At 34.3% G+C, this 12855-nt stretch overlaps 1 protein-coding gene across 1 annotated transcript in view; it reads right to left on the reverse strand.

Annotated features, from left to right (window-relative positions):
- LOC108711111 (monocarboxylate transporter 2) overlaps nucleotides 1–4958 on the reverse strand; it is a 34223-nt gene extending 29265 nt beyond the window's left edge. The window contains exon 1 of the mRNA XM_018252508.2: nucleotides 4681–4958. The gene's annotated coding sequence lies outside the window, so the exon portion shown is untranslated. The remainder of the gene's footprint in view (nucleotides 1–4680) is intronic.
- Nucleotides 4959–12855: the final 7897 nt, after the last annotated feature.

Raw genomic sequence — 12855 nt, forward strand, 5'->3', positions numbered from 1 at the left:
TTCGACTTAAAATTAACTTTTAGTATATTATATCTATATTCACTTATTTAAAGAAGCTTTTATGTTGCTTATCATTATCCATTTTGCATTTTTCTGATTATTATTCCTATTCCATTTATTCCGGTTGTGCAGTTCATAATGTGGCTGTTGGGGGTCACTAGCACCAACATTCTGTATTTTTTATTGCTTAGTTTTCTATTATAGGCCCTCTACTATGTATCTTCAACTTTCATTTTAAAACTGCTGCACAGATCTTAAGGTAATTAAGTAAAAATAAATTCCAAACCTGGGAGGTACAAAACTACAAAGGAAATTATTGCAGAAAGAATTAATTACACATTGTAGCAGAATGCCAATGTCTAGTACATAGTTAAAATTAATTCTAAAGTGAGCTGCCCCTTTACAGCAGGGTGTGTTGGTGTGTTTGTTTGTTTAGTTGTTTGTTTTGAGAGTCTTATTTCAGCCCCTTGAAATAAATACTCTGTAAATCTACAGTATATATTTTAGACAGAAAGTAGACTACACCGTATCACCATGTCTCTGAAAATCATTACAGTCCACAAGCAAAATGTTGACAACTTGGAAATAAAATGCTGATGATCAAGGGTAATTTTTTTTACATATTAGTGGTTTAAATGTACTATGCTAACAGTAACTGTTTCTAGCATACCATTTTATAAAATGTGAAGCGTGAAGTTGTGATTTTTAATCTGTCCTGTGCATGAAAATGTTGTTTTGTTACAATGGTTTGTATGAAGGTATTGCACCTGTTTGGGATTAATGAGCCACTCCTATAATGAGGGATTATAATGTAACCTCTTGATGTGCTATTGTACAATTTATATGATTAAATAACAGGTTTTTTTCTAAAACATGTCGAGCCTGTTTTCAAATTTTTACCCACCCAGTTCAATAGATAAACTTGTATACTGTAGATAGAAATAAATTGTTAGCATTGGAAATGAATAAAGTAAAGTATAGTGTATTACAATGCAAAAAAGAAGAGCCATAGCTTGGGAGATTTTCCAGAGTGGAAAGTTGCTGAACTGACTTATTAGGGGTCAGTACCGAGACCCCAGACGTGTGAATGTCCTAATTGGCACCCCTCATATAAAAAGCACTTGCATCTGGGGTCTGGCTATGCAAATTTGACACAACTAGAGGGTGTAAGGCAGCTCTGTCATTGCTGCCTGCCATTGAGTCGAGCACCATTGCAGCCTGTGCCCACCAGTGTTAGCTACCCTGCGTGTTTGGATGAAACAATGCCTACTCCAGGTAATTTGCCTTAAAATTACTTTCCTTCCTGTTTCTTGCTCTCATGGATACCCCTTCAACTTTTCTTGCCTACTCTTTGTTTACCCACCTGCAGCTGGATCATGCCTACCTTGTTTTGCAGGAAAGCTGCTAAATCCAATGTTGCATATCACACACTTTCTATGACAAAGCTTACTGTAATTCTTTGCTTTCCATGTATTGAATGAACACTCTGGGTCATAGCATACTTATGGAATGAAATAGAATTTTTGATGGTTCAAAGGGGTTCCTTCAGTATGTGGCATTGTTTTTTTTAGCAGATACACAGCAGAGAAAGAAGATCTCTGAATCTACAGGGAAATTGCTCCCCTGTGCAGTGGCAAATATGTTTACTTGGACAAAAACTTTGAAAATCTTTGTACCATTTTTTTACTATCTAAGCCAATTCATATTAGATGATGGCTACAACTATTCTCACTATTGTTATATTATTGTCTGTTACAAGTTTTTCATTTTCTACAGTATATTTTTGTTCAAAATGTCAATTCTGAAACTTCAACCTTGATGACTCACATTTCCATGTAACTGGTGTTAATATTCAGCATTATTAAATTCCCATGAAGCCTTTGTACTGAGTAACTGTTGGTGAGTAACACACTCCCAACTGGCTGACAGCCAGTGGAAAAAATATCAGGAACTCCTGCAACAATTAAATATTTTAAATAATATATATATATATATATATATATATATATGTATATATATATGTATATATGTATATATATAGGTATATATGTATATATATAGGTATATATGTATATATATATAGGTATATATGTATATATATATATATATGTATATATGTATATATGTATATATGTATATATGTATGTATATATATGTATATATATGTGTATATATATATATATGTATATATATATATATATGTATATATATATGTATATATATATGTATATATATATATATATGTATATATGTATATATATATATATATATATATACACACACATAGAACAAAGCCAAATATAACTATACTATATACATAGAACAAAGCCAAATATAGCTATGGATTATGAGTTTCCTCACAAGAAAAAAAAGAAAGTTATTTACCCATTGAAATTGGAGCTTGAAAGGAGGAGTTGATGTTTCATAAAAGAAGAATAAATCCAGTGTAAATATTTATTATTTTACTGCACTAGCTTCTATTTCCACTATCACTATCCTGTAAAGTCTGAGGCATACATATTTGGTTTGGGTGTGTTTCTGTCTTTTTTTATTTTCTTTGACTATAGGGTGAAAAATAATTTAAATTTTTACTTTCAGATCTCTATGTAACCATACTCAGAGTTGTCCTCTAATGACATTTGCAATTTACATTCATTTTCTGTGTTTAGTAGTTTCTGGGTTAATGGCACATTGAGATAATTTCAGGCTTTCAACTCAAGAGCTCTTTCTTAAGGTCAGAGTGCTGGTGACCCTGTACGGGCACACTCTGTACACTTCTTGTATACAGTTAACCACTAAAAATGTATGTAAATTCAAAAACTTACTTTTGCTCAATACATTTATTAGGTTTATAACCTCTTTAACAATGTCCTAAAACAGGGATCCCCAACATTTAACCCATTAACCCACATTCAAATGTAAAAGAAGTTGGAGAGCAACATAAGCATGCAAAATATTCCTGGGGAGGTACCAAATATGAGCTCTGATTGGCTATTTGGTAGCCCCTATGTGGACTGACAACCTACAGAAGACTCTGTTTGGCAGTACACATGGGTTTTATGCAACCTAAACTTCCCATCAAGCAAGGAATTCAAAAATAAGCCCCTGCTTTGAGGCCAATGTGAGAAACATCAAATGGGTTGATGAGCAACTGATTGGGTATCACTACCCTAAAATAACCAGGGAAGAGAAGATGTTTTGTTTTAGGAATAACTATAGGATGACTGTTGTTTGTTTTAGATATACATCTTCATAGTTAGCAAGACACCTCTCATTATCCAGAGCTAAAAATTATGCTACTTCTAAAAAAAAGGGCCATTTGCAAGCACTGTTGCTGCAATGATACAAGTTACAGTAGTAGGAGATTGCTCTTCACCCCTTTTTATCAATGGTTTGTTACAGCTAATTGTCTATCTTAAACTTTTAATTCAGTCTTAAATGAGCCTTGATTTATATAATTTTCTCCCTCCTCTGTCTCTTATATAATTGCATTGATAGCAGGAGGGTGGCTGCTGTACAACCTCTTCTTCTAATCACCCCTGGAACTCACTTGTTGTATCCATTCCCTCTCTCTCGCTCTCTTAAAATTTCAATTAATACAAAATTGAGCCTTATTCTTGGACTCCATTTCTTGGACTTTCAGAACAATAGCATTCTAAGTATAACCTAATAATCCTACTAAGAAAGCATAAGACACATCAGCTAGCTACAACAAGCAGTCCTCCACACACGCACAACCGAACTGACAGCATTATAGCTTAAGGATGCTCAGTAGCTGTAGGCACCAGGAAGCAGGGTTTAAACCCCTTAAATGGAAATTCTGCCTTAGTAGATAGCTGTAGTCCTTGCTGCAGGTTTTACATGTTCATACTTTTTGCCCGTACCAATCTAGATCCAGCTGCATTATCTTTTTCTTCCTTCTCTTCTTTACAGGTAAAGGCAGGTGTTTGTGTGTCTGACAGAGACACCATAATCTTGTATCTGTCTGAACAGTTCTACAAAACAGTAGAATCTCAGGTCCCTCCCCCCCCCCAGGCATGCTCTGTATAGGTGTATGTGATGTTGTGTAACCTATGGAACCCCCAGTGACATCAGTCCTGCATGTTAAAGGTCAGATTATTATGTCCAATGCTCAATAGTCATTGCATTATAATTACAGGAGGGCAAATACGTATACAACTTCACATATAGTTTAAGTACAACACACAATGGTTTCATTTTCATGTCCAATTTGTGTGCCTCCATAAAGCAGAAATATCTGGAGATGCTGTAGAATGTTATTGGTTGTTGCAATTCCCTAAGAAACAGGAGTTTTTTGCCGTGATTTAAAATCCAGTGTAGACTTGTGCACGTCACAATACTACAGCTATTTCTCTCCACTCACAGGACTGAAGGACAACTCCACCCCTACAAATCTAGGGCAGCAGCGAGCACTACTAACACACCACACATCAGGAGAGCTTGCCTTATTCTTGGAGCTGTGTTTCCCCCCACATTAATGCAATTGATATGCACTGGAGAAAAGAATGACATGTTTATAATACAGTGCTGGAGAATTTATTAGGAAGTAGTGATGTTTGCTTGAGAAACAATACACATTCTTATGTTGAACAGCATGGTATAAACATTATTACTATGTGCACAGGTTTTCAACAAAAAATGAATACTTAAGTAATTTACCTGATCAGTAGTAGCACTGCTGGGTCTATCTTTCTTACTGCTCCCCTGCCTTTTTTGCCTTTGCAGTATGAATGGATGTACAGTATTAGAATGTTTCTCTGACGGTTCAGATGATTTAGTAGGTGGAGTAGGCTGAGAGAATGGGCTTGCTGTTTCTGAAGGAAAAAAGGAGGAGGGGGGTCAGCTGATGATGTGTATCAAGGCGGTTTGTACTGGTCCTGCTGATGCTGGGTTTCTTCCACACACACACACAGTCATACATACACATACAAACACACACAAACACACACACATTTCCACTGTGCACTGCTCTCAGTAACCCTACACCAACTGAGTTATGTGCTATTACAAAAAGCTGTATCTAAATGACAGCAAGGTCAGTAGGGACACAGTCATGAGTTTAACAGTGCATTGTTATTGTGTGTTCCAAAATACTGCTTAACAAGGACATTTGTATTGCAGGGCAGAGGGCTCATTTGCCCTGGTTGGAGACCCTTTACAATAATATCTTCTTGATTAAATGTCATCTTGTTTAAATAATTGATAATGTTAATATACAGTAGATGTCCAACAAGCTTTAGTTATTGTACTAAAACTCCCTGCATTCATTTAACAGTACCATATATCATATTATATATATATATATATATATATATATATATATACAGTAGTAAAAGGACCCGCACTCCAAGTTTTATGTGAAAAAAGTGCTGAATTTTATTCACACATGCATATCCAACGTTTCGGTCCACACTGGGACCTTTCTCAAGGACCCCAGTGTGGACCGAAACGTTGGATATGCATGTGTGAATAAAATTCAGCACTTTTTTCACATAAAACTTGGAGGGCGGGTCCTTTTACTACTGTGTACAAGAATACTTTGACCAACGCACCCACTTCGTTTGAAATCCGGTAAGAGTGCGCTCACTCAACAGACTGTGTATATATATATATATATATATATATATATATATATATATATATATATATATATATATATATATATATATATATATATTAAATATATATAATAGATACTAATCTACAACTAAAAGATAAAGATAAAGATACTGGACAACATGGATTATGGATTAGTCACAAAGCTTGCATGTCTGTACTGAGAAGGGTTACATTTAGAGATGAATTAAATATGGGAGTAAAGGCAACCCCCAAATTTACAGATGGTGGTTAATATCAGGGTTCTGTATATTCACATTGTGTAATGTAATGCAGTAGATATAGGGCTCATATATGTGTATAAACACATAGCTACTATAGAGCTCAGGTGATCTTTCAGGACTACATGGTATCTTGCCTAAAGTAGGGACCTAAATAGGCCTGAAAGCTTGCATTTTGTAATCTACCAAATTAGCCAATACAAGGTATCACCTACTCTATATTTTATAGAAACAATAAGGAAACTAATTTTGGGGCATTTTTACTAAAATAGTATAGAAAATGACGGACAATTACCTGACACAAGGTAAATATCATACATCAGTTTCAGAATTATAGAACTCACCTTTTATATATCTGTCAAATATGTATCTATCAAAGGAGACATTAGTTTAAAGCAACAACTATTTTGGCCTCCGTTAATTGACACCAAACAACCAAACCAAACTGCAAACACAGACCTGGGAAATAACTGGTTTCTTCCTTATTATTTCTCTCTGTTTGCATTTATAACTTCCGTACATGCTATTGCTTCCGTAATATTATTACATTACATAGTGTAGGTGAACTTGAATCAGCGAGTTTGGGGTTAACAACCCAAAAACTCAAATTAATCGAGTTTTTGGTGGGGAAAAACTCAAATTGATCGAATTTTTCCGGCAAAAATCATTCAAAAAAAAAAAAACTAGAACATCATGAAGACTTTTAACATCTTCAAATGGTTCATGGGACATCTGCCATTGACTTCCACATGACCTTGACAAGTTTTAGGTGGTGAATTTTTGCATTTAAGCTATTTACAGCATCAGGGTATAATAAACCTTGAACAATTTTAGTTTTTTTTTTTTAAAAAAAACTTGGAAAATTTGCAGTTTTTTTACCCTGAAAATTTGATTTTTGAACAATTTTAGTTTTTTTTTTTTAAAAAATAAACTTGGAAAATTTGCAGTTTTTTTACCCTGAAAATTTGATTTTTGAACAAAGAACCTTGACAACTTGAATTTTCATGGAAAATTCAACTCAATCCTTAATAAATAGTGATAGCTCCAGTGTGTGATTTAGCAGAAGAGACAAAATGAGCACACTTCAGGAAAAAATGAATTTGTTAGAAAAACTGAAAGAAATGAAGGGTTAATAAACATTGGTTGAGTAAAAGCAAACAAACCCATTGAACTTAAAATAAATACATGAAACACCTGTACAGACTTCTCTTGTGACAAGGAAAAAGACAGCATCATGTAAACTAATCTCTAATCTAATCTAACACAATGTGACTTTTTCCACTGGTGTACAGTATTTCTGCGGTGGAGAAATACCTAAAATCCCTTTTGACACCTCCCATGGACTTTTATGGATACCATATTTCACACATGAGCATTTTTAAGTCTGTTGTCGCTTTAAGCAGCTGATAAAACTGTATGGGAGTCTGCACCAGCTTTTTCAAGTATTTCTCTGCTGGAATAAATAAGTAAGTAAGCAGTGAATCCACCTAGTGTAATGTTAAAAAGGAATAAAAGCAAATACATACTAAGTAGACTGGCCCAAGAGAGTGGAGGTACCACCGGAAGCCTAAATAATATTCAGCCCTAAGTATATGTGCTTTGTTTTGGGGGGCCCTGAAAATATGTTGTTTTGCTGCACAGTAATTTCTTGCTACAGTATTGGATACTGTATTCTTTGTGTCTGCATTTCGTTTAGTTTGGTAATGACCTGTACATCTTATACAGATACAGAAATAGATTATTACAGTGCATTTCATATAAGTACTAATATCCAAAGAAATTTCAAAGTACCTGCTTTAATAGTAGTAGAATAAAGACTACTTTTAGGTAACGTTGTTTAAACATGTTCTCTATAGATACATTGCAGAGAATATTATTGCTTTTGGGAAGTCAATAAAATTGTTCATGCACGGTTATCTTTTGACTGCTAGCATGCCCTTAAATGACATTGAGATTAGGTTACATTGAATTACTGCACCTCTTTAGCATTTTCACATGCAGAGCTGGCTGCTAAATCTAACGGGGGAAACGAGGAATTTTGCCAAGAGGCCACTGCATGCACTACACATGAGAAATCAAACTACATAATCATATTTGATACAGCCTGTTGTTGTAATACATTAGGTCCTCTTTTGAAAGAGAAGAGGAAAATATTGCAAGTAGGATTTATTTACAATGTATTCTTTACAGTTTGGGCATTTCTTTTATTCATGTATTATTTTATATTATAATTCATATTTGTATTTACACATATAAGTGGAGTCTGTTGCATCACTCAATGAGCCACTCACCATAAAAAAAGCAAATGTCCTATCTCTTTAATCACTAGGAGTGCTGCTCTGATAATGCCCCAGGTAAGATACAGATGGAGCAAATTTTACTTAATCTTTGTTAAATCTTCATCGTGTCAGTTGAAAAAATAGGATAATTATGTGTTTAAATATAATACTTTAGAGAGTCACAAGGGTGTAATATTTCTTACCAGGCCACCTTTGCACATAATCAAGGGCAACCCCCTTTTCCCAATTGCACCTAGCCCCTTGTAGCCACGGGTAGTTACTCCACTGGTGAGCATTTCTGAGCCAAATTCATAGATAAAGGTTACTCCATTTGTAGAAAGAAGGAAATGTCTATAAGGTGCAATGTTTGTCCAGGTCTAGAAACTCATTGTAACCAATGATCAGGAAGCCCATTACTGGTCAGTTGAACAAATATATAACTGGTTGCTATAGTTATTTGATCTAGGAAAACGTTGTGTTTTTTATTGCATTGTAAACACTTTTAGCCATGTATTCTTACTGTCGTGGGAAAACATGTTTTTTTCAAAACGCACTAGCTAATAGTGCTGCTCTAGCAGAATACTGCACTGAAATTCAATTTTTAAACGTAAACAGATTTCTGTTATATTTAATTTTGAAATTTGGCATGGGGCTAGACATATAGTCAGTTTCTCAGGAGCCCTCAGGTCATGTGACTTGTGCTCTGATAAACTTCAGTCACTCTTTACTGCTGCACTGCAAGTTGGAGTGATATCACCCCCTCCTTTCCCTCCCCAGCAGCCCATCAGCAGCTTATCAACAGAACAATGGGCAACTAACCAGATAGCAGCTATCTGACACCTCTACTGAAGGATTTGTTTGCATTTTTTTTCCTGCTTGGGTGTTATTCTCATGTCTACATGGGGAGTACTAGGGGGCATTTTTAGCACTGCAAGCATGACCCATGCCGTGGTATAATACAATGGGAAGGGGAGAAAAAATAGCTGTCTCAAAGCAATTCCATCCTGAAGTGTTGGCTCATTCTCAAAGCTCAGGATCAGGCACAATGCACTGAGATGGCTGCCCCCACAGCAATATTACAGCTAGAAAAAATACATTAGTTGGTTCAAGAATAACATTTTTAATAGTAGAGTGAATTATTTGCAATGTAATCAGTGTAATAAGCCACAAAAATCATGACAGAATCCCTTTAATGTAACACAGTAGAAGAGAAACCATGCTTATTAGTGGTCCCTGAAATAGATTTTTACAGTTACCTTTAATTCATATGTCAATATATTTTATATATTTCCTGTTGCTGGTACTGACCACAATACAGTTTTTGGAGTAGGAATGCATTTTCTTAGCACAAAGGCACGATTATGGAAGAGAATTAATGGCAGAGTGTTGTTAATAGAAAACCTAAAGGGCACACAAGTTCAGATGTGTGACAGTTAGCATGTGCTTCTTGGTAATTGTTATTTAATAGGTAGATGAAAACTGTGGGCTAGTAATGCTGGGCCTGCTAAATAAACCCCAAGAGATTTATTTTAACCAGCATGATACGCTGAATAATTAAGCATGTGTTCTTTCAGAGATTCTTACCTGCATCCTATTTTAAATTGCTGGAAATCAAAAAAGATGTAGTTACATTTATTTAATGAAGGTTCCTTTTGGTATCAAAACACTGATAAAAGTTAATCTCTATATATTCTAATTGTCAATGACAAGTGCTGTCATTTGTAGTACTGCATAACTATAAAGGTCTGAATATGTGACAGAAACTTTGATTTTGCACAATAAAATATTTTTTGGATGTTTTATATATATAAAACATCTGTTGGCAACCAGGCTGCCTGGAGTATGCATTTATATATATATATATATATATATATATATATATATATATATATATATATATATATATATATATATATATATATATATATATATATATATATATATATATATATATATATATATATAATACTGCATCAATACTGCAATAATTAATTACATCCCTGAAGCATTATCTAACATCTGTTCGCATTAATTAGTATAGATAATCAGTATAATGTGATGATACACACAAACTTAATTATATGCAATCAGTTAATTGTTAGGATATTTCTGAAATATTTTGACATATTACATAATATATGAGATAATTTGTACACAAGCAAATCTGGTATGGCTAAAAATGTATTTGTATATGTACTGCATGGAAACATATTTAGGCAGTTGTCAAGTTCTGAAGAAGGTCATAAACTCATAGACTTATGAGATCTCATAAGATCGTCCCCCCCCCCCCCAAAAAAACTGCTGAAATATCCAAGCATTCTGAATTTAGCTAGAGGTTGAATTGAAAACATAATTTAACTAATAAAGAAGTAAAATAGTAAATAGTAAAGTTTACTACTTTGACCCACTTCACTGATTTCCATTTACTAATCTGGCATAACAGCATGAAACCAAATATGATTGTTATTATTATTTCATAGTGCCAACATAAGCAGTGCTGTACAATAAATGGATGTATACATATACTATAACTGTCAGTGCATTTCTGTGGAGCATGTCTAGTCCTTTAGGAATTAGCAATTTTTTTTTATTGCTTTTCATAATTTACTTTTAGGGAAGAAAGAAAAACTTCTTAGCAATCTTAGCAATTTCTGTATTTATGTGTATAGCTCCCCATGCTCCTTATAGAATCAATCCTTTAATCTGTTCTCATCTTTTATTCCCTTGTATGTGATTTGTTATTTTGTCCCTTTGATACTAGACAACTAGAACATATATTAGAATGAAAGATATGGAATGGAGATGTACCAAACGTGTCTTACTGTAAGCATTGTCTGACACATTTCCATTTTGTGATTGATAAAAATGTAATCTTTTTCTCATGCTATCATAGATATAATTTTAAACACAGACCACTGGGATCAACTCCTAATCTTAGCATAGTTTGTCTTTTTTTGCTTTCGAGTAAAGTGCTTTGTCTTGTAACAGTATATGGTATTGTGTAAAAAGAGGCTTAAGGAAAAAAAACTCCTTTTTTTAAAATTGGAAAATATTTTTATGTGCGCTGTGATTCCTCATATTAAAATAAATCTCCATTAAAATAAATTTAGACACGTCAGTGCCACAAGTGTTCCATTTCCTGTTATGAACATCTATATGTCAGCTCACTTAAAAATAAATGGAAAAAGCAACAACACAAGATCATGATCAAACCTTTCAAGATTTTTACACAAACAATATCTAAACAATACTTGATCACAACCTCTCTCTCTGTTTTGAAACAGCTGTCTAGGCATAGAGACTACAAACCAATGTATTTTATTAACTGTCAGTCAAAATCTGACTCCAACGTGAATTTGGAATTTTTGATCAATATTTAGGCTGAAACAGATATGTATCATATTTAGGTGTCTATATATCAGCAATGTTATTGTAAATTATAGTGGCATTTACATATGTATTTTAATGGCTGAAGTTGAACAACACAAAAAGCAAAACAAATAATTGCTAAGCCTTATATTATTCCAAGCAGAAATTCTAAAATGCACTGGATAATTTTAATTGCAGATGCATGAAGTATAAAAAGTGCACATTCAACCAGTTTGAAAGGAGTTATATCTCATTGTGCTTGATTGTGGACTGTGTACCACTGCAACACAACGAATATGGAGAAAAGAAAGTTAAGTGGAGATGAGGACATGAGACAGATCATACAAAAGAGGAAAAAGCTGATAAATGCAAATTCCCTGGTCCCCTGTTTCACTAGTAATTTAGTATCTATGCGAGTCCATGCATATTAAAAAACAAGGGTTTATGATCATAAAATTGATAAGTCACCATCCCACATCAAGGTGTATTTTTAGCAGAGTTCCCAGACTTCCATGTGGTAGTAGCACCCCAGACCTATCCCTTTAATAGTGGTCTTATGATATTCAAAGAGGGTGTTGGTCTGGGCAATGGTCCCCATCACAGATGTCATCCAGAAAGACAATAACATAAAGAATATTTATGATCAAGGAAAGGTTAAAGACAACTGAGCAGTTCTGAAGTGTACAGCAATGAGTCCAGATCTCATTAAAACTCATTGTGATATCTGAAAACTAGAAGAATTAGAAGAAGAAATCCTTCAAATTAGAGAGAACTGAAACTTTGCAAAAGAACAGGGGTCCTAGCTCTTAGTAAAAAGATATAGCAAACAAATCTGTCTACTTCTTTTTGGTCATGATTTTACCTGTTTGTTTACAGTTAAAGGGATTCTGTCATGCATTTTATGGTGTCGATTATATTTCTAAATCACACGTTTACACTGCAAATAATTTATTCTACCATGTAAAATTTCATTCCTAGCCCAACAAGTGTATTTTTTATTAGTTGTAATATTGGAGTTTAGGCAGCCATCTCATGTCACTTTGCCTGGTCATGTGCTTTCAGCAAGAGCCAGTGCTGCACTATGGAACTGCTTTCTGACAGGCTATTGTTTCTCCTACTCAATGTAACTGAATGGGGTCACAGTGGGAAAGAGCGCAAGTCACATGACTGGGGCACCTGGGAAACTGACTATATGTCTAGCCCCATGTCAGATTTCTAAATGAAATATAAAAAAAAATATTTTTGCTATACTGGATTTCAGAGTAGAAGTCTGCTGGAGAAGCACTATTAAGGGGCCGATTCATGAAGCTCGAGTGAAGGATTCGAATTAAAAAAACTTCGAATTTCAA

This window comes from Xenopus laevis, chromosome 3L (genome assembly GCF_017654675.1).
Source record: "Xenopus laevis strain J_2021 chromosome 3L, Xenopus_laevis_v10.1, whole genome shotgun sequence".
NCBI lineage: Eukaryota > Metazoa > Chordata > Amphibia > Anura > Pipidae > Xenopus > Xenopus laevis.